Below are 21504 nucleotides of genomic sequence, written 5' to 3' on the forward strand. Positions count from 1 at the left end.
GCCTTGCCTGCCAGGCACAGGCCCTCTGTCCAGGGGAAGGTGGGGAAGGTAAGTCCTGTCAGGAGATAATTTATATTCTTTTCTTTTCCTCCTCCACCCATGTTTCTTCATTTGTATGTGTGTTCTTTACAGTGAAATCTTCAGGTTTTCAATGAACACTTTGATCAGTTTGGCAACCACTGTACTGATTCCTATCACCACTGATTAATTCCGCATGCTCTAAAAATTCATATAAGTGGAATCATGTTATGTTTAAAGAGAAGCATGAATGATGAGCAAGAACAGGCAGTTCCTAGTGGGAGTGAAAAACAGTATAGATGCTTTGCAAAAACAGCCTGAAAGTTCCTCAAAAGGTTACACACAGAGTTGCCATATGACCCCTGCTTCTATATACTCCAGAAAAATAAAAACATAACATTCACTTTGTACATGAACCTTCAGAGAAGCATCTTCATAATAACAAAAATGGAAACAACTCAACGTCCGTCACCTGAGGAGGGAATGAATAATGAAATGCAGAACAGTATTCATACAATGGAGCATTATTCAGCCATAGAAAGGAATGAAGTACAAATACATGAGACAATGTGGACGAACCTTGAAAACATCATGCCAAGTGACAGAAGCCAGTCACCAAAGACCACATATTGTACGAGTGCATTTATCTGAAATGGCCAGAATAAGCAAATCCACCGTGACAGAGAACAGATTATAGGCTGCTTGGGTCCCGGGGTGGAAGGGGCCTCGAGAGGTGATAGCTGAAAGGGACAGATTTTCTTTTTGAGGGGCTGAATATGTTTTCAGGTTGGTAAATTGCATGGTGTGTGAATTGTATCTCCACAAAGCTGTTGAAGGAAACCATATAGAACTAACTAAAGTAGAGCCAGTTGTGATGCATGGGAAAGACACCAGTTTTCCTTCAGCAGAATATTAACGGAAGAAGGGCTTGGCACTGCAGCTCAGGAACCTCCATGCCACCTGGACACAAAAACTGCTGTCTAGGAGGATCTCCTTTCCAAGGGAAGCTCTGGAGATGTGCTGCTTGTTGCACCTTGTCTCCAGAGTCTAAACTCTGAAGAGTCCAAGGTGTTATTCACCACATTCACTCATTCATTCCACAAACACTTCCTAAGTGTGCATTTAGTAGGAAGCATGGACCCATATCCTAGTTTTGTTCCTGCTCTCAAGTGTCCGCATTTTAAGGACGTATTGAATGCATCCGTATGTCAGCTGCTGTGTTTAGCAGGTGATGCAGGGGAGGGACTGGAGAGGTGGAGAGAGCCCATAATGACAGAAAGGCCACAAACTCTGAGGTTTGACGGACCTGGCTCTAAATCCTGATTCTGCCCAAATGCATGCCCTCATCCTTTCCTGCCTCATGCCCATCACCAGCAAAGACCAATAACCTGCTCTATGGTGGAACCATTAAGTGCCCCAGCTCTGGGCACCAAACATTGGCTCTACCACCACCTACAAGCTGTGTGTCTTCAGGCAATTTCTTAACCTGTTTGTACCTCATTTCTCCATGTGTGTAATGGGGACAGTGACAGTAATAGCCTGGCTCAGACGTGTAACCAAGGATTGGCAAACTCTTTTCATAAAGGGCCAGACGGTAAATATTTTGGGCATTGTTGTGGGCCATACCATTTCTGTCCCAGCTACTCATCTGCACTACTGTAGCATGGAAGCCACCACAGACAATGTCTAAAACACAGCACACTGCGTTCCAATAAAACTTCATTTGTGTGTGGACAATGGAATTCCATTTTATGGAATTCTCACATATCACAAAATATACTTCCTCTTGATTTTTGTCCTCAACTACTTAGAGCACTTGGAACAGTACTTGGCACATAGTAAGCATGCACCACCCCGTCACTACACCCCAGACAACAGTGGCTGAGCATTTATCGTGTGTTGAGCTGTGTGCTGTGCCCTTCACGTGCCATATCTCACTTAAACCTCATCATCATTGTGCAAGGTGGGTAACATGATAACTCAGATGAGAAAGCAAGCAAAGACAGGTGAGCAGGGGGCAGAGCCACAGCCAATCCAGGCCTTTCTGACGTGAGCCCTTGCTTCTGAACATTATAAAATACTGTGCTGGCCGCCAGGACACCACAGGGAACGAGACTCATTCAGGCTCTGCTCCAAACATCACAAATCAGAATTTAATTAATTTGAGACGTGTGTTACAGAAACCAACGGCTGGCAGGAAGAAGCACAGGGCCATTACACAATCTATATTAAGAGAGGTCCTCTGAAGAAGGGACACGTGGGGGAGAGCAGCCCCCCCACTTGATACTGTGCCAAGTGCTTAAGAGAAGAGGCTAGAAAAGTCACATTCATTCCCCTTCCCTGCTGCGGGGGCTCAGGGCCATGTTGGCTTCAGCTAAGGGGTGGTGGAAGGAGAAAGGGTCCTAACTTCCTGGAGGGGAATGTGGCACAGTAGATAGGCTAAACAGCCCTTGTTTCCACTGCTCTATCTTATGGGAACACATCCTAACAAAATAGGAAAATACAGCCACAAAACATGAACTCTGAGAGGACTCACTGAAGCACTGTAGGTAATGATGCAAAGTTGAATTCCTAAGTGTCTGCCCCACACACTTACAAAAAATTGGAGGGGTTTGCCACTTAGGTCTGGACTTATGATCTGAACAGTGGTGAAGGTAGGTGTCCATGCAATTAAACGGTGATGGAGCAGAAGCAGGCATGTTGATGTGGTAAGACGCTTGTCATGCATTTAGTAAAACAGCTATGTTCAAACTAGTGTGGATATTACCAGACTATTACAAATGTGTATATACACATCTGCATCAGTTCTTTTCATTAGTTACCTCTGAATGATAACAGAAGTGTTTTTAACTTCTTCCTTTTGTTTGTATGGATTTGGAGATTTTTCTGGAAAAGATACTTCATGTTTTAATACAAAATGAAGTACAACTGGTGCCCAGAAAGGAGTCCAATACTTCTAAAGTGGTTTGACGGTACAATGGAATCGCTATTTATTAATTTATCCAGTGCTTCCTTGGGAAGATTCTGTCACCAGCTGGGGACTGGGATATGCACGCAGCATAGAGGCAGATAAGGTGAGAGAGCTCGCTGTTTCATGGGCAAGCAGGTCAGACACACACACATCAATGCACTCAGGGATCCGATGCTCTACAACATTCATAGAGGGGATCATAAATAAGGGAGAGGCCTTTTCCCATAATATGAATATAGCCTTCATTATACCTCACACACTCTCAGCTAAACATCTGTGAAACAGAAGGCCTCCTGCTGGCTGAGAGGAGTCAGGTGTTTGGTCTTAAAGCTGGACTGATGGCTGCACCACATGAGACTTTGTTTTCCTCATCTGTAAAGTGGGTACCTCCAGGTAGCTGTGAGGATCAGCTTAAGTGCTCCTCAATGGCAAAGCCCTGCACGCACAACAGGGGGTGATTTAATGCCAAGGTCTCAACCTCTTTCTACGGGGATTGACAACCTGAAATTTAAATCATGACAGATGCCAAGGTTCAGGGATGAAAACATGTTTACAACTGAAAGACTGGACAGAGAAAAGCAGTGAGCTGAGTGGCTCCAAGGTGCCGCCCCCGCCAAGCTGGGCTCACATTTATGTGCTTTCCGACTTGGCCAGGAACAAGGCGGATCCTGACTTTCTGGAATGTGTTTGTGACCCCAAGGACAGTCTATGCATTTTAAATTGGAAAACATTTCTCTGCAAGGTTTTGTTCACACACATTAAAGGGAAGTATTTAGGAACCACTGCCTTGAAAAGAAATCTTACATCTCTCATCTGTGGAATGGTAAAGAGAAAGGGCTTTCCAGTTAGGTAGACAAGGGTTTGAATGCTGACTCCATGCCCTTTTGTAAATGTATTACCACCTAGCTCCACGATAAGAATTAGAGCAATACACACACACACACACACACACACACACACACACACATATAGCATTCACGCTCAATAAATGGCAGACGTTACACACACACACACACACACACACACACACACACACACATATAGCATTCACGCTCAATAAATGGCAGACGTTTTTCCCCTAGTGGGAAGACTCAGGGAACTAACAAAGCAATGGGGTCCAATTGCCCAGAAGCTGTACCTCGGGGGAAATCAGCTCATTATGAAGGGTAAGCAGGCCCACGGTGGTCTAGCTACCCAGAGCTAAACCTGACCTCAGCTTAGCCTGGAAAAAGTGAGGCATGGATACCATGTCTTTTTCTGTGGCTAAAGTAGACTGAAAATCCAAATATGAAACCAGCCCTGTGCTTTGCACCCCCATGAGATCCTGGTTGTGCATGAGGAGAATGTATTAGGTTTTTCTGGGAGGAAGAAAAGTGATTTCACAGCTAGTGAAGATGGCACCGCCGGACGGGGCACCCCCAGGGGCCCAGCCACTTCCAGAGGCAGCGTGGTGTGCGTTTCCATCAGAAGCACCCACAAGCAACTGGTCAGACTCAGATTCCAGGTGAACCTCTCGGTGTCAGCAGGCCTGGGCAGGGCTGAGAAAAAATCTGTATTTTACCAGGACCCACTGATACTTCTGACACTTCCCAAGGGCAGGCTTGGGAACTGCTCCTGTGTTCCTGGAGAAGGCACCAGGTGTCGGCCTCAGAAGGCCTCGGTTCAGAATCCAGCTGGGAGCCAGCTCTCAGGTCCAGCTTTCAAGTTCTCTGAAAAACACTGGGGTTTGGCTCTGGGCAAGACAAGCTGCAAGCATGGACAATCAAGGAAATAGCCTTACAAGTGATGTACTAGATTATATGTATAAACACATACATGCCTTCATATATACATGTACATGTGTACACACAGATACACTTATATGCATATACATGCATACTAACATGCACACATGTGCATGTGTGTATGTGTACATGTGCATATGCACAGACATATATGCATATGCACACCCATATATTTTAGTTAATCCTCACACCAGCTCTACTCTAATACTATTTTCCCATTTTCCTGATGAGGACACTGAGGTGTAGAAAGCATAAGAAACTCGCCCAAGGTCACACAGCTAGTCCATGGCAGAGGCAGGACTTGAAACAAGACAGACTGGCTCCAGTCCCTGTTTGTACTCAGTACATCACAACAGATAACCCAAGAGGTTAAACAGAAGAGAGACGCTCCATCTCTACCTGCGCCGAGGGGTGGGCCATGTCCCGTGATATTTGCTGTGAGTTCTCCCATTTCTCTGCATGCATTTGCTCCTCCCACAGGAATCTGGAACTGATTTCTCCTGCCCCTGCATCTGGGCGCCCTGGGGCCACCTGCGCGCGCACGCGCACGCACACACACACACACACACACACACACACACACACACACCCGTGGAAGTGGTGCTGGGACTGTTCTGCGCCTCGCCCTCAGGGGGCTGGGCAGTTTTCACCTTACCTGCATGGGGTCAAGCTGCCTTACTGTAAAGAAGGCCAGGCAAGACTCCTGATGCTGAGACCCCCACCCCCATAAAAAAAGAGAGGTCCCAGCAGAGTTCTCCCATGGGTGCCAGCTCTCCGTGATTCCACATGACTCCAAATGACTCTGAATGGAGCAGAAGAATCAATCACCCAGGAGGGCTCAGCCACCCTACCCAACCATGAGAAAAAAACAACTGTCAGTTTTAAGCTACAAAGTTTTGGGGTGGTTTGTTGTGTAACCAATAGATAAGTGATTCGTGCACCTACATGGCTTGCAGACAAGTGTAAGTTTTACAATAACCATCATTATTTGTTGACCAGTGTGCCAGGCAGGGTACTAAATGCTTTACATGCACTGTCCTGTTTAGCCTTTATCGTCACCCATGTAGCAGGTATTAATATTATTTCCATGTTACTGACAGAGAAACTGAAGCCCAATAAAGTTAATAAAAAATTTCCCTAGGCAGTGGCAGTTCTAGGATTTGGACCTAAATTTGTCTTATTCCCAAGTCTGTGTGTGCTGATCAGATTTCTCCAGAGAAAAGAACCCAGAACATGTGTGCATACATGTCCACATCTCTACACCATGGCCTACCCAAGTTGCCACACAGAAGTACCCATCACACTGCACTTCCCCCACTCTGTGCCACTTAGCCCTGCAAACCTGAACATCTGTAATCCACAGTCATGATTTACCATATGGATTACACAATCAGCGTAATAAATGAGACCTGTGGTCAGAGCCTGTCAAATTAAACAGCAGGGTACCTAAAGTATGTGGCATGAGGTTACTGGCCACACTGAAGCCACTGAGGAATAGGCTTAGAGCACGTGGTCAGCTGACGTGACTGGAATGGATCACCAGGGCTGTCGTCAACAGGTGACAAGAACAAAGATGGCAGCAGGGACTCTCTCCTGGAAAAGGAGGGAGGAACCTGTGGCTGGGTCCAGGACCGGGCTTTACCCCCAAAAAGCTGTATGACGTCGGCTCATACTTCACCTCTTCAGGCCTCCTTTCCTCATGTAAGCCTGATGGTCTCCAAAAACTGTGAAGTTCTTTCCATGATTCTGTTCCGCTTTATCTTAAACACAGGTAATTCCCAGAGCACCTACTCTGGCCTGATTAAAGTCCAGCAAACTCCATTTTGCCACTAAAAAGTACATGTGGGATGGAGCCTATCATCCACTTTCTGGTGGCAATAGTAAGTCACTGATGGGGCTTTCCAAACCCAGGAACCCCCAAAACTAGGCTCATCTCCATCTACTGGGTAGCACCACACTGTGCTCACATACTGGATTCTAACGTACCTTCTGAAGGAATTCACACTCTCCCTCCACCTCTGAACATATCCTGCAACCACCCAGCAGTTCCTCAATTAATGCAGAACCGTGGAGAGGTTATCGCTGGGGGGACTGTCGTTAGACTTTGTTTCCTTGCCCCCATCAAAGCCAGCTGCTTCCTTCAAACTGGTATCAGTCAAGCCAGGAAGTTTCTTTTTCCCTGCAATCCATTGTAGGCGGGAAGATCAGAGGGACCTGTCCAATGCAAGGACGGAACCAGCTGGGTGCACGAAGATAATGTGCTCGGTGCCCTAGCCTGGCCTGGCCCCAGCCCTCCCGCTCAGCCAGTCCCCTGTGCTGTAGGGACTATACCGACTGACAGCGACAACGACGGCAGACTTGTTAGGATAATGAATCAGGAGCGCTGTTATCATTCTGAAGAAACCCTGGTGTGCTCCAGAGCCAGCTGGGAGACTGACCTCCCCCCTTTCCTGCCTCATGAACCCACTGCCTCTAGGCCATCTAGGACCAAAGGATGGAATATGTCCGTGAGGTCAACATGCCCAGCATGACAAATCCCTTCGATGTGGACGTCAGATGGGATTACCTCTCATCTCCTCTCACGGATGAGAATGCTGAGGCTGACAATAACACCAATGGGTATATGGTACTTAGTAGGTGCAAGGCACAGTTCTAAAGGCCTGGCGTGCAGAATAATGACCATCCAACGATGTCCATGCCTGAATCCCCGAGTGAGGAGGAGGGACGGCAGGGACAGTTCACACAGAGCCCTGGGGGGATTCTGCTCTACCTAAGAGCAGGAACAGGAATCCTGGGGATATTTGGGGGGCAGACACAATTTGATTTGATTCACATCTCAGAAACATCATGCGGGCTGCTGGGTGGACAAAGGATTTGAGAGAGATGAGACTGGGTCCAGGGGGTCCAATATGGAAGCCATTGCCATGATCTAGGTGGGAGGCAAGGGTGACTTTGTAAGGATGTTGGTAGTAGAGGGATGCCCGAGGCTCATGAGAAGAGAAACCGCAGGCAGGCCAGGCTGGTCAGCAAGTGGCTCTTACTGTCTCATCTCTGATCTGGCCAGGGACAAGCTGCCATGAGTGCTCAAGGCACCGTCATGACCAGCCAGTTTGGAACTCTCCAGAACATCTCTCTTGGGAGATTTTATTTAAATAAGAGGCCTTGTGCAGGTCCACACTGAATGGTGTTTGTGACCTGAGCTGACCCCTGTTGGCAGGAAGGGCAGCTGGGGCAGGAGGCTGTTGCAGATTGGACATTCTACAACTTGACAAGCCAACCCTCTGGTCTGCAGGGAAGGGGGCATCCATCTGAAGGGAGGCATCCTCTCCTTGGGCACAGAACTCTGCCCACACCCACCAACCCACCCTCGGTTCCAAGCTACCCATGGGGCCCATGCCTTTTCAGGTCTGCTATCCAGGCTTGGCGCAGAGTCTCAGTGGGGCAACGTTCTTGCTGGAGGATGGGCTCCGTAAAGACGGTTTCCATCTCGTAATCCCTGGACCTCTGGTGCCAAGTACAGACCTAATATATCACGTGCACCCAATCAAATGTGGTTCAGTGGAAGAACAAATGACTCTCCTCCATTCCCTTGGAGTCGATTTCTTAATCGCCAAATCAGTGGCCAACCTGAGACCCATACACCACAGCGGATGCCCTGAAGGAATCTACCTCCTGCCAGGGAGTCAGACATCAGCAGAAAGAGACAAGATCCATTTCTGCTGTCCAGACACGAGGCACTCAGAGTCTTTCAGAGGAAATGACTCCCAGGCGGGAGACTCCAGAGGGAAAGCAAATGATGGCGTAGAATTTGAGTACAGGTGGGATCTGGATAGACAGAGGGAGGGACAGTTAGAGGGAAGGGAGGCCCACTCACTGAATACCTGCCATGAGCCAAGCCCCAGCACGAGCCTTTCAAATGGGGTCTTCTCACAAGAACCCAGGCTCAGGAGCAAGTGGCCCATGTCACAGTTGAGGGCACGGAGGCCCCGAGTGGGAAAGCAATAAAGGTCACAGAGGCAGCAGCTGGTGGCACTGGGGTTGAACCCAGGCCTGTCTGTGGTCAGAGCCCAGGAGAAGAAATGACAGGGCCTAAGCATGAAAGTCAAAGAAAGACAGTGCTAGGTTCAAAAGACAGGGATGAGCCTGTCCCACACAAAAGGTATTGTTACCAAGGTGACCAGGACAGAATCACAGGGTGGGGTGACACCACGGTGGGCCTTAAAGGTCATGATAAGAGGTCTGTTTTTGAGCTGAGAGGGACATGGCCAGAGCTGTGCTTCTACAATTTGGATCTGGCCATCAGGAGGAGAGCGGAGAGACAGGAAAACTCAGCACACCCACCCTGAGGCTGGACCTGGAGAGTGAGGGAGAGATGGAGGGAAACAGGAAGTGGGGCCAAAGGAAGGAAGCGAAGGCAGGACCGCTGGCTGGAGGGGGCCCAGGGAGAAGGAGAAGCCACTTCTCCTTCCCTTTCTGATGATAGCAGGATTATTACTTGAGAACAGAGCTGGAAAGGGCAGGACTTCCCAAAAATCAATAAGGGAAGAGTCCTGGGCATGTGGCCCCAGCAGAGGTTGCAGTTCCCAAATCATGTGGTTAACCCTGACCTCCCTGCCTGCAGTGAGCTCTGGGTTCAGGGCCTCAGACCAACACACCACAGTGTCCCTTCTGCCAATTGATGAGGCAAAAGAGAGGCACAGAAATCAATGAGACCCAAAGGCAAGTGGTGAGAGACAGCAAGGAAAGTGGTGTCACCTCCACACTACAGATGAGGAAACCGAGGGGCAGAGACATTAAACAACTTGCCTAGTGAACAGCGAGTGTGTGCCAGAGTCAGAATTCAAATGCAGGGCCCTCTGTGTAGACCTTTGCCTGTATCAATCCGGGACCCAGCAGGGAGGAAGCAGAAGGACAAATACCTTGACTCCCACCCTCCCTGCCTGCACATCCTGCCAGTGCGTCCCAAAGAGGAGCCCTGCATGGCATCCATCCTGTTGCATCCACACAGGTCGGCCTCCTGGACACTGAAGAGGGTGGAGACGGACAGGGAGCATCTGGAGGGGTATAGAGGTTGCACAGCACCTCACCACCCCCACAGCCAAGACTCTGGTGGGCATCTGGGTCTCAGCTGCCTCTGTTCTGCATAGCCACAGGGCAGCTTCCCCAGGCCTTCGCCCTGCAGCAGGAGGCCACACACCTCCCTGTGCAAGGGCCCAGCTCCTCACATGCAAGCTCTCTGCCTCCACCCGGAGCCAGTCCAACGTTATCATGTTCCCTCCTTCCTTCCTGATTCATGCTCCCTGCCCTGCCCCATCTCTATTATATGCAAAAATCTCCAAGTGGCCTATTTCCAATGGTAAGACAGGCTATAGGGAGCAGCTGCCTTCAGGGATGAGGGCCAGCTGATGCCCACTGCAGCCCAAGCTGCCCACGCCCAGGTCCTGGCCCGCCCCCTCATCCTCCCGGCCAGCCCTGCTGCTGGTAAAAAGAAAGGACTCCTATCTCTGATTCCGCAGGGCCCTGATAAGATATGTCATCCCTTGCTGGGTAGTATTACCCGCCTGATAAGAATCTCTATCAAGCTCAAACATATGGCTGGCTACAGAACACAGAGCCCAGTGGAGCAGGATAATTTATTTGCTTAAGCTGAAAGCCCTGGGCGGCTGAGAGAAGTGCACTGAATAAAGGAGGAAGAGGCAAATTATAGGCTATCTGCCTTGGAGTCAGGATTTCTCCCCTGGAAGGATGAGGCACCTGAGAACAATGGGGGGGGGGCACTCCTCACTTTTTTCTCCCTACACAGTAAGCACTTTCACCTTCATCTTTCCTCAAAGGGCATTTTCACTTATGTTATCACAGTTAATCTTCATGAAGACCTCAGGAGAAGTATTTCTAGCCTCTCTTTACAGATCAGGAAATCGAGATTCAGCAAGGTTAAGTGACATGGCCAAGGTCACACAGGCAGCCAAGCTGGAGTGCAGGCTCAAACCCATCAGGTCTGACGTATCAGCTGATCCCAGCGGCTGGGTAGTTTTGCTCCTACAACTAAATTAAGCAGTTCAGTCAGATCTGCCCAGTGTAATTGGCAATGTCATCTCAAAGGCCCATTTCAAGCCTCTCCCCATCTCCTGTGTCTCTGTAACCTGGGGAATAATGGGGAAGCCTTGCAGAGCACAGAAAATCAAGAGAGGGGCAGGGACACCGAGGACGGTACCCAGAAGAAGGAGAAACAACTTCTGGGGCTTCTATCCCAGGTTCACATGTTTGAGGCATAGCAGGCACAAGGAAACTGTGGAAAGAAAACCCCATTCTGTTCATTCATTCATGCATTGCAGAAACTGATGGAACATGTGCTTGGCCCAGGCAATATTGCTACAGCTAAAGAGGGACAGACAGGTCATGCTTCATGGGCAGTCTGTCTTCTGGGGCTTACAGGTCTGTAAAGAGAGAGGAACGACAGTATGTGTTGAGTGTGGACACAGTGAGAATAGGTAACTGATCTGGAAGAGGTGGCTGTGTGTTATTGTAGCTGTTGGCACACTCTCTACACTGTTCTACGCCCTTCTATTTTAAATCACTGTTGTTAAGATCAACATTGCTTTCTGTGAGTTAACATAGCTTCAGGATTGTTCATATTACTTCATAAAGCCACAAATTCTTGTTAACAGCTATATACTATTCCATTTTGTGGATGTATGATGATTTAGTCAACCAATCTCCAACTAGAAGCATTCAAATTGTGTCTCATCAGGAGAAATAAATAGGTGGGGCAGAGAAGATTTTTAGGGCAGTGAAACTATTCCATGTGATGCAACAATGGTGGATTATGTCATTATACATTTGTCATAAAATATATAACACCAACAATGAATCCTAATGTAAACTATGTGATAATGACCTGCTAGTGTAGATTTGTCCATTGTGAAAAACATACTACCCTGGCTCAGGATACAGATAGTGAGGTAGGCCGTGCACACATGGGGTAAGCAGGCAAATGGGAACTCTGTATTTCCCACTCAGTGGTTCCTGTGAACCTAAAACTGCCCCAAAAAATAAAGTCTGTTTAATAATAATAATTTTTTAAAAATTGCCTTATCACACAAGTATGAGTTTAGCCCTGGGTCACACTCTCCTGTCTCTTGATATAACCAGAAATCTGATTTAAAAAAAAAAGGCGTTGTATGTTAATATATAAGTAGGTAAATAAGTAAACTGTCTCATTGTTTGCTATTTCAAACAATACTGAGATGATAATCCTATTCACATCATCTGCACCTATGCATGTATTCCTGTAGGATAAATTCTTAGAATTTCATATCTTTAAACTCAACTTTTCCAGTCCTCTTCACTATAGCAGCAGTAAAGTCTCAACACTGTGTCTTGACAGGCTGGGGGCTCCCCAGGGGCCCACCCTCCTCGGACCGTTGTAGACTCTCCTAAAAGAGCCTTACTATTCCTTGGTGAGCAACTGTTTCCCTTCTGGTCACCGAGACACCACTCCTCCTGTGTTTGCCTCCTTTGGCTCATGGTGGCTGAGTTCAATAATCATGCTGACCACTAATCAAGACACTAACCTCTGATTCAGGCCATTCTGAAGAGTTGATCAGCTTTCTTCATTTTCTTCTGGGCCCTGAGATGTTCAAGAATGCTGATAGCTCAGTGCTGGAGAGAGACACATCTCCAAAGGAGCTCAGGACTCCTGTAAAATCCAGGCCAACCTAGGAAAACACAGTAAATGTCAGTTATGCCATTGGAACCTCAAGCACCTTGAAGGAAAGCAACCATTACAAACAGAAAATCTGCTCATAGTCAGAAGATAAAGAAAACATATCTTCCTGGCTGAAACAAAGTAGAACCTAAGGTGAAGGAGGTCATCCTACACATATAAGAGGTTGGCATCCACTTAAGACACCATGGTGGATGCTGAGGATGGAGAAACTAAAATGAGTAATGCAAAGCCCCATCCTCAAGGAAATCTTCACCCATTGGAGGACACTGAGAGAAAGGCTGTGATCCATGTGGTTATAGATAGAGGGATCAAATACTTTGGGAGCAAAGAGGAAGCATCCCTGACTTTTCTTGTGAAAGTTAGAAAAGAAGGTATTTGAGCTAGGTATTGAAGAGTAGGAGTTCATCAGGCACAGAAAGGGGAGACTTTCAGATGCATTAACATTATGAGTAACAGAGAGTATGAAAGAATGGCCTGCCAGTGGTCAGGCTGTAAAGGATAGACCTCATATGCTATGCTACGGAGTTTGGCTTCCACTTATAGATGTGATGTGGAGTCAGAGAGGCTTTTATGCAGTTGAGACATATTACATCTATGCTTCAGCATCATCATGAAGGATCAAGTGGTGATAGCAAATTCCCAGCTACGTAGGACCCAGTATGCCATGGTTCCCAGATCATCCTGCAAAGCAACAGCCATAGTGATCAAAACAGTAGCGTGCAGAGCCAGCAATCTGTCTTCCAATTGCAGCTCTGTTCCTATCAGCTTGGGCAAATTACCTATTTATTCCATGGACAGTTTTCTTATCTGTGAAATGGGGATAATATCAGCAGAAGCCTCTTAGTGCTAGTGTGTGGACTATGAATTAGATGAGTTAATATATGTAAGGTCCTTAAAACAGCGCCTGGCACACAAAGGGGAACAACACACAATAGCTTTGGGGAGGGCTCTCAGCTCTCTTGCCCTTCAGCTGCCTCTTTCAGCACTGCCAATTCTTCTGAAACATGAGCTACCATGAATCTGAGTAAACATAAGCAGGAACTACTGTCTGAAATAGAATTTAGGGAATTGCTAGCTTCTCATTAACTTGACAGTATCTATCCCTGTGGAAGGGGTGACGTGATCTAAGACAGTGGTTCTCGGTGCTATTCACTGTAGAGTCACCAGGGGAGGTCTTATAACCCCAATGCCCAGATCCCACTATCAGAATCTTTTAGAGGTAGGATCCTGGCAGCAAAATTTTTAAATTCCTCAGGTGGGTCCAGCTGTTTTGGAAACAACTGATTTGTGAGCTAAATCCAACAGGAAAGGGAAGGATGGCAGAAGACAACATGCTGCCCCGTCAAGCTGGGCAATCTCCGGAAGCCACTCAGCTCTGCGGACTTCCATTTCCTCACCCACAGGGCAAGTCTGATGATGCTCAGACACCTTCCACCTTACAGGGACACCACACTGAGTTACAGGCTTGAAAGTGTCCTGGATCATTAAAACTGTGACACACCCCTCAAAGCTCTTCTGGAAACAGAGAAGGGTATAGAATACCGAGGACCTGTATTGCAAAAAGCATTGGTTGTGTGCACAGCTGGTAACGGTCTAGGCTTTCTCAGTAACCAGCTCTGTTACTAGCAGGCTCTTCCCTCGTGTGCTTCAACAGTAGCCTGGGGGAAGAACCTACTTACCAATCAGACAACGTGCTCGTGAGGTGCAAGCAGGAAGATGTAGGTCACGCACACTGTGAAGAAGGGTCAGGCTAATATGAAGCATTTTTATTTAACATTTGCTAGGTCCTGACTGGAACAGGAAAAGTTACAGAGAGAGAAACGCTCCTCTGCACAACTGCTGTACCTGAGGGTGGGGAGGAGACAGGGCACGGCTACCAGAGGAAAGCTTTCCTTGCGGCAAGCTGGACTGGAGCCTGCCAGGGTCCAGGTGGGGGGCGGTGATAGGACAGGAGGGCAGGGCGGGGCTGAGGGTGGCCCCTGGGGACGTTAAGATAGGAAATGTTATCTGGGAACAATGGAACAACCATACCGTTGTCCTGGCCTGAATCTGACAAGAGGGGATAAGACTCTAGGAAAAGTGTCCCCAACAATGGGGCACAATGGCCCCGGCAAGCCACTAGCCCGTGTGTTTGTTTATGCACCCAGGTGCCCTACAATACGCATACATTGGCCACATACCAAAAATTGTGTTAGAAGGTGGGGATGCTGAGATGAATAAGGCTCCATCTTTCCCCTCAAGAGGGACAAAGATAAGTAAGGCAAACAAAGAAGGAATACTCAGGTACAACACCATGTGCTAAAATTTTACAACAACAATAATAATAAAATAGCCACCACTCATGGATGCATGCTTCATATTTTATATTTAACATCGCAGATCCTCAGGGTCCTCTCCAAACAAGGGCCCTCACTCCATTTACAGATATGGAAACAGGCTCCGAGAGGCTGATTACTAGACACAAATCACACAACTACGAGGCCGGGCTTTTATCTGAACCCATAGCGGTGCTCTTGCAGCCCTAGTGCTCCTCCCCAGCAGCTTGCTGCTATGATCCAGAGTGCCACAAGGTAATGAGACAAAGCATCCTGGCCCAGGGACCTCATTATTTGGAGAAAATGGCTTAAAAACCATTACAAACAAGAAACAAAATTAGGCACAGTGCCCAGCCTCTGCTTACTGCTCAATAAATGCTTACAAATCCAATTCCAAATCCAAGAGAGTCCGGAGGAGCTGCATGTGGTTCATTTGGGACCCAGCAGGCGTGGTCCTGAAGCTCAGTCCTAGTATTCACATCTCCCTGAACCTCAGTTTCCCCATCTGAAAAGTGGTACAGTAAAGCCTACCAGAGGACAACTGGGATGAGGTCCAGATATGGAGACATTTTCCACCCCTCAAGATCCCTGCAGCCCCACTAAGGCTTGGTGGTGACAAACAGTAAATGAAAGAATAATCTGGAGAGAAACACATGCCTTCAGAAGCTCTCACTGTATTTAGAAATGGGCGCTACCAGGGAACTGGTTGTCTGCTACAGGCCCCATTCCCTCCCTCAGACCGGGACTCCTTAGGAAGGGGCATGAATTCTTTCCAATTCAGTTTCAGCAACTGCCCACAGGTCCGGGGGCCCCACCTAGGCCTCTGCAGACCGCATGCCCCCTTGGAGAACCAGCAGTCATTGGTACCCCGTGAGTATTACTCAGAAAGGCAGGAGTACACCCCAGCTGGGGTCCCCGGGCAGGGGGCAGTTGTTGTAGGATTCATATCATTATTACTTTTATTTAACATTTACTGAGTCCTGACTATGTTCCAGACACTGTGCTTAGTTTTGTTTGTTTGTTTGTTTTTTACCAGCAGAGAGGCATCAATGGTGTAAATGAGAAGATAGCCTCTGGGTCCTGATTTACCAGCTGGTAGTATCTGGGTGATCCTGAGAAAGTCACGTTCCCTCTCTGTGTCTGCATCTGGGTCTGGAGGTCATCTCTAAAATAGAGACTCATCCATTCAACAAATATTTCTCAGGTACTTACCCCTGTTCTAAGGAATAAAGCATTAAACTAAATTAGCAGAGATCTCTGAATTTGTGGGCTCAAGACGGGTGGGGGTGGCAGAGGGTCAACAAATAAACAAGTGGGTTGGATGGTGGTGAGTGCCAGACACTTGGGTAAAGAAAGAATGGGAAGGGAGGGGCACATGGGGTGGGTACCGTTTGTAGAGTGGGCAGGACAGGCCGCTCCAATAAGGAGACGTCTGAGCCATGCGTGTGTGTGTGTGTGCGTGTGTGTGTGTGAGAGAGAGTATGCACATGTGTGCGCATGTGTGATACTTATTGCACACTATGTACCAGGCAGGGTCAGGGTTACATTAGGGGTTTCACAGGGAGTGGCCCATTTTACCCTCTCCAACGTCCCTAGCATGAGGACAGTGATACTCCCCCCATTTACAGAGGACAAAACCGAGACACGCACAGTTTAAATGACTTGCTCAAGGTGACTGCAGCTTTGGACTCTGTGGCCCAACCTGCGAACCGCAGCCACTAATTCCTCCATTTCCCAGACTCCATTTGCTGACAGGTGATGCCACTGAGATCACCATCAAGACACCCCCAAGAAAAGGAGCAAAAAGTGTGGAGGCTGAAAAGCCAGCACAGACGCAGCTCCTGGCCCCAAATGCACATTTTAAACCCATTTGGGAAACAAAGGCACATTGACTGCAAGCTCTCCTTCCTCTCTGCATTTGTCTCTGATACACACACCACCTTCCCTCCCTTTTTATTCATGTTTACTTAATCTCCTCAAAGACAGAGGACCTGAGGCTCTGTATCCATCACAGACCGACATGCGACTGGCCACTTGGTTCATCGTTCTGCTCCGCATCCCAGGAGAGAAAGCCAGCCACCCAGGCCCTGACAGCACCTCGGCCCTCCACGTGGCCACTCCAGAGCCCGCCATGTGTTCTTCTGCTCAGGCCACAGCCTCTAGCAACTAGAAAAAGGGGCAAGAGAGCAGCTGATGATGGTCCTAGAAGGTCCCAAGAAGCAGATGCGGTAAGATTGGTCCAAAGGCTGACGACTTCTTTGAAAGATCAGCTTCTGCCTCAGAGATTCTTACACTCCAGAAGACCAGAAGCAGCTTCTTTAGAAACTGTGGGAGCACCTGTTTCCAGGGAAGGACTGTGACGTGCTCCTTCCCCGGCTTCCCGCTGGATGGGGGCAAGGCCTCAGGACTCTGCCCATTCATCAGGCATAATGCAGGGCTAGCATGTCTGCTGAATGGATCCACAGATGGATGGCTGCAAGGGAAGGAGAAAAAGAGAAAGGCAGAGAGGGAGGGAAGGAGAGCGGCGTGGAGAATAAGGTAAGCAAAATTCCATGACATGACATCATGGGAAGTAGAGGTAAAAGGGGAAGAGGATAAAAGTGAAATGTTGATGGAACAGTTGGAAAAGAAAACTATGGAATACCACGCAGCAGTTAAAAAGGAACGAGGCACATGCGTGCACACACACACACACACACACACACACCACACACACACACACACACACACACCACACACACAGATCTACAGGAAACACTGTTGACTGAAACACAAATATGGTGAAATGGTTGGCTCCCTTCAGCTCTGAAGGCCAGCGTGCCCGGAGCCAGAGGCAGGGCTGGTGGCCGGACCTGGACACGACTCCCACGGGGAGCAGCTGCCTCGCCCACTGCCTCGCCCTGATACTTTCACCCAGGAGGAAAGGAGGGCCCTGCCTGGTCTCTGCGTCTCTAGGCAACAGCGATCTTGTGACCCGGCTTCCAGTCTGGCTTTCTCCTCTAGTTCCTTAAAAATACTGGTACTGATTTCAAGACAAAATTAATTTAAAAAGCTCCCCTCGCCTCCTGGCCCCCAGCCTGGGATAACCATGAACAATGCATTCACACTGAGCTGCACGCTGAAGGCCTCCGGGCTCTTTCTGGCGACAGGTTCCACCCCCGGGATGTTGTTAAGTATTTCTGAATTCCTTGCCCACATCTAAAAGTCAGGAAATATCATTACATTACAAAATCCAGAAATTAATTCATCAGCACTGGTCCCGCACAACACAGCAGCTCATGGGATGCTCAGGGTAGGTGGCCCTTCCCTCAGGGCACATCCCACTGGCCGATCTCACCCCTCGGAGACCACCCAGACCTAACTCATTACAGATGAAGACACTGCTGCTCAGAGAGGTGAGGAGATTTGCCCACGGTCACACAGAAAGCCGGGAGGATGGAAATCAAGACTCAGTATTCCTTATGCAAACACCTGTGTCCTTCCTACCTGCCAGGCTGTGTCTCTTCTCATTTGAAGCTAATCACAGCCTTAGAAAGCAGGTGATGCGCTTGACCTTTGGCTAGAGCAAGATGCCAAATGTCGCCCTGAGTTCAGAGCAAAATCCAACCTCAGCAGAACTGATGCCTCATAGGACACAGTGGCCCAAACACATGGCGCCACGATCAGCCCAGCCAGGGCACCGGGACGACTCTTGCTCATTGTTTTCTTTGCTTCATGGTTTCCACATCCAGAGGAACAATACTTCCTTAAAAATCAACTGTCCCCAGAAACCTACCCACACAATTCTTGGAAAATATGGGTTAAACATTCTGCCTCACAAAGAAAACAAGGAACAAAGAGGGTGAGGAAAATTCATCGCCATGGACCCGCACTCTTCATCATTCACACCAAAGATTTTCAGGTCGCTAAGTTCAAATGACCCTGTCCCTGGGGGCTGCAGGACTATTTTTACCAACACTTGCCAGCAAGGAGGCTCCACATGCTTTAATAAATGGGATTACTCGGTATCAAGAGACACTAAATGGCTTCAAGAGGCTGGAGGTTAGGGGAACCGAAAATGGCCTGGAAGGAAGATAGCGGAATAATCAATTTCTGTCCTAGAAGGAATGGCTGGATGCCATTCTCTGCCCAGAACACTGGAGAGGCTGAGACCCAGAAACTGTAAAGTGTTAGTCAAATATACAGGCGGCCCTACTGGGGCCATTTCCCAAACTTCCAGAACAAATAAGGCAATAGATGGCTCTCGTTTCAAGAAGAGGCAGAATCTGGTAATGGGGGATGTCCAGCATATGGTAACACTCATACGTGCGCACGCGCGTGCACACATACACACACACACACACACACACAGTTTCTAAATCTCTTGACTCGTGTCAATGGATTGCTCCTCTCTGTCCACACTTGCCCTCTTGAGGATCACACCCAATCTCATGGCTTAAATAACATGACTCCCAAATATGTATCCAAATATTTATCCCTTTATTCTATGCGTTACTCAGAGTTCTCCAGAGAAACAGAACAGAACCGATAGGATGTATATGAGTGCATCTATATGGTGGGGGTGGAGGGGGGTGCAGGACGGGGTGAGGGGGAAGAAGGGAGAGAGAAAAAGAGAGGCTTTAGGGAGTCGGCTCACATGGTTATGGAGGGTAACAAGTCCAAAATCTGCAGGGTAGACCAGCAAGCAGGCTGGAGACGCAGGAAAGGGTCTGAAGGCAGAATTCCCATTTCCTCAAAAGACTTCAGTGTTTTCAAGTAAAGCCTTCAAATGACTGGACGAGGCCCACCCACATGATGGAGGATAACGTGCTATACTTGAAGTCTACAGACGTAAATGTTAATCTCTTCAAAAAAACACCCATTTCACAGCCATATCCAAACTGGTGTTTGACCAAATATCTGGACCCTGTGGCCTAGCCAAGTTAACACGTACAATTAACCCTCACACTCCAGATTCACATATCCAGCTACTTCTTGAATATTTACACTTGGATGTCTTGACAAACATCTCAAACATAATGATTCCACTCCTACCCACAAAACAAATGCTCTGCTCCCCTCACTGATCCCACACACGAAAAAATGGAAACTTCCTTCTCTACCTGCTCAAGATAAAACCTTGGGATCACTCTTTAACTGATACACCATATCCAACCCACCAGCAAATTCTTCTTTCATGATGTATTCACATCTGATCTTGTCTCGAAATCTCCCCTGCTTGGCCCCAGCCAAGGCACTGTCATCCTTCCCCTGGATTTTGGCAACAGCCTACTAACTGGTCTCTGCTCCCACCACTTACTGGCCAGTTTCAGCAGAGCAACCCGAATCAGCCAGTTAAAATGCAAGTCAGATCTGCTTTGAAACCTCCAATGGCCCCATCCCAAGAGAATGAGCCAACGCCCCTACCAGGAGCCCCTCTGAACCATCCCTCTTTCTTGCTCCTTGGGACGAGACCGCCTTTTCCCCCCAGGGTGCCTGCCCAACCCTCAGTGCCCAGTTGGGGCGTTTCCTCAAACCCAGCCAGTGCCTCCCAAGGCCTTATAAGCTATGCAATGACCATGAGGATGTTAGGGCATTAACCTGAGGACAAAGGTGGGCAGGAAGTGGGCGCGCTGGAGGGTATTAACTAAAGGAGAGGAGGATACCACTTGGATTTGTGTCTTTGAAAGACTCCCCAAGCAGCTGGTGTGGACCATTCTCTGAACTGTGCTTTTAAAGAATTAGCTGGCCACCAGGTAAGGAGACACAGGAGGGGGAGGGCGGGGGAGAGGGGGAGAGGGCAGAACCCCTGCAGGTGGGAGCAGCCTCCAGGAACACACTGCCAGGCGGCTGCATTTCACACACCTACAGCTGGAGAGATCCCGGGCACAAAGACAGAAAGAAGACATGGTGTTTGCCTGTGGCCGGGAGGAAGAAAGGCCATCAGTGGCCACGAGAAGGGGCAGACACTTGGTGCCGAGTGGGATGCCTTGGCAAGGGGCTTGGGTTCTCACTTCTCACCCTCCAGGGCCCCTCTCCTCCCTCTGGCAGGACCCGAGCACAAAGATTCAAGTGCCACCAGGTCCCCTCTGTGCTTTCAGGTGCTGGCTGAAGACTTGTGGGGGAGGAGAGAAGAACCAACATTTTTCATCCTGCAGAACACTGTCACCTTAGGACGACCTGCCCAGCTATGCGGCAGGGCCCTGTGTCAGCCAGGTGAGGTTCAAGGTCCCTGCAGGGCCTCCTCCCACAGTGCCCAGCAAAACTGGCCCTCACTGCTTCTCAGAAACTCTCAATCAGCAGGACCCGGCAGGCTACCAAGCATGTTCTTCCAAGCCATAGGGGAGTGTGTCCTCAAAAAGGCAACTAATGGGAACCGGGCCCTGTTAATGAATACATGGAATGATACTGAAGGGGGCCAAGCCAGGACTGAGCAGGACAAGGCATGTGAAAGGCAACCTGATTATTTATAGGGTCCTGTAATTCCAGAGACTATCACCCTCAGTCCACTAATGGAACGTGCCTCTTGCTTAGCATTTATCACCATGGAAAGTGGATTATTTGTTTCTTAGCCTCCTGGGCTCAGAGTAGGTGCCCATGGAGCAGTTCTTACATGCCTGAATGCATGCACAGCAGGGCTGTTGGAGAATCAAAAGGGATAATGTATAGCGGGGCCGTGTCCAGGTCCCATGTGAAAAAGAAGCCGTC

At 48.5% G+C, this 21504-nt stretch overlaps 1 long non-coding RNA gene across 13 annotated transcripts in view; it reads right to left on the reverse strand.

The window, feature by feature from the left end:
* Positions 1-21504, reverse strand: part of LOC118915071 (uncharacterized) — a 223206-nt gene that overhangs the window by 13107 nt on the left and 188595 nt on the right. For all 13 annotated transcript variants that reach the window (XR_008996154.1, XR_008996152.1, XR_008996151.1 and 10 more), the window contains one exon: positions 12348-12491. This is a non-coding gene — a long non-coding RNA (uncharacterized LOC118915071). The remainder of the gene's footprint in view (positions 1-12347; positions 12492-21504) is intronic.

The sequence above is a fragment of the Manis pentadactyla genome, chromosome 3 (genome assembly GCF_030020395.1).
Source record: "Manis pentadactyla isolate mManPen7 chromosome 3, mManPen7.hap1, whole genome shotgun sequence".
NCBI lineage: Eukaryota > Metazoa > Chordata > Mammalia > Pholidota > Manidae > Manis > Manis pentadactyla.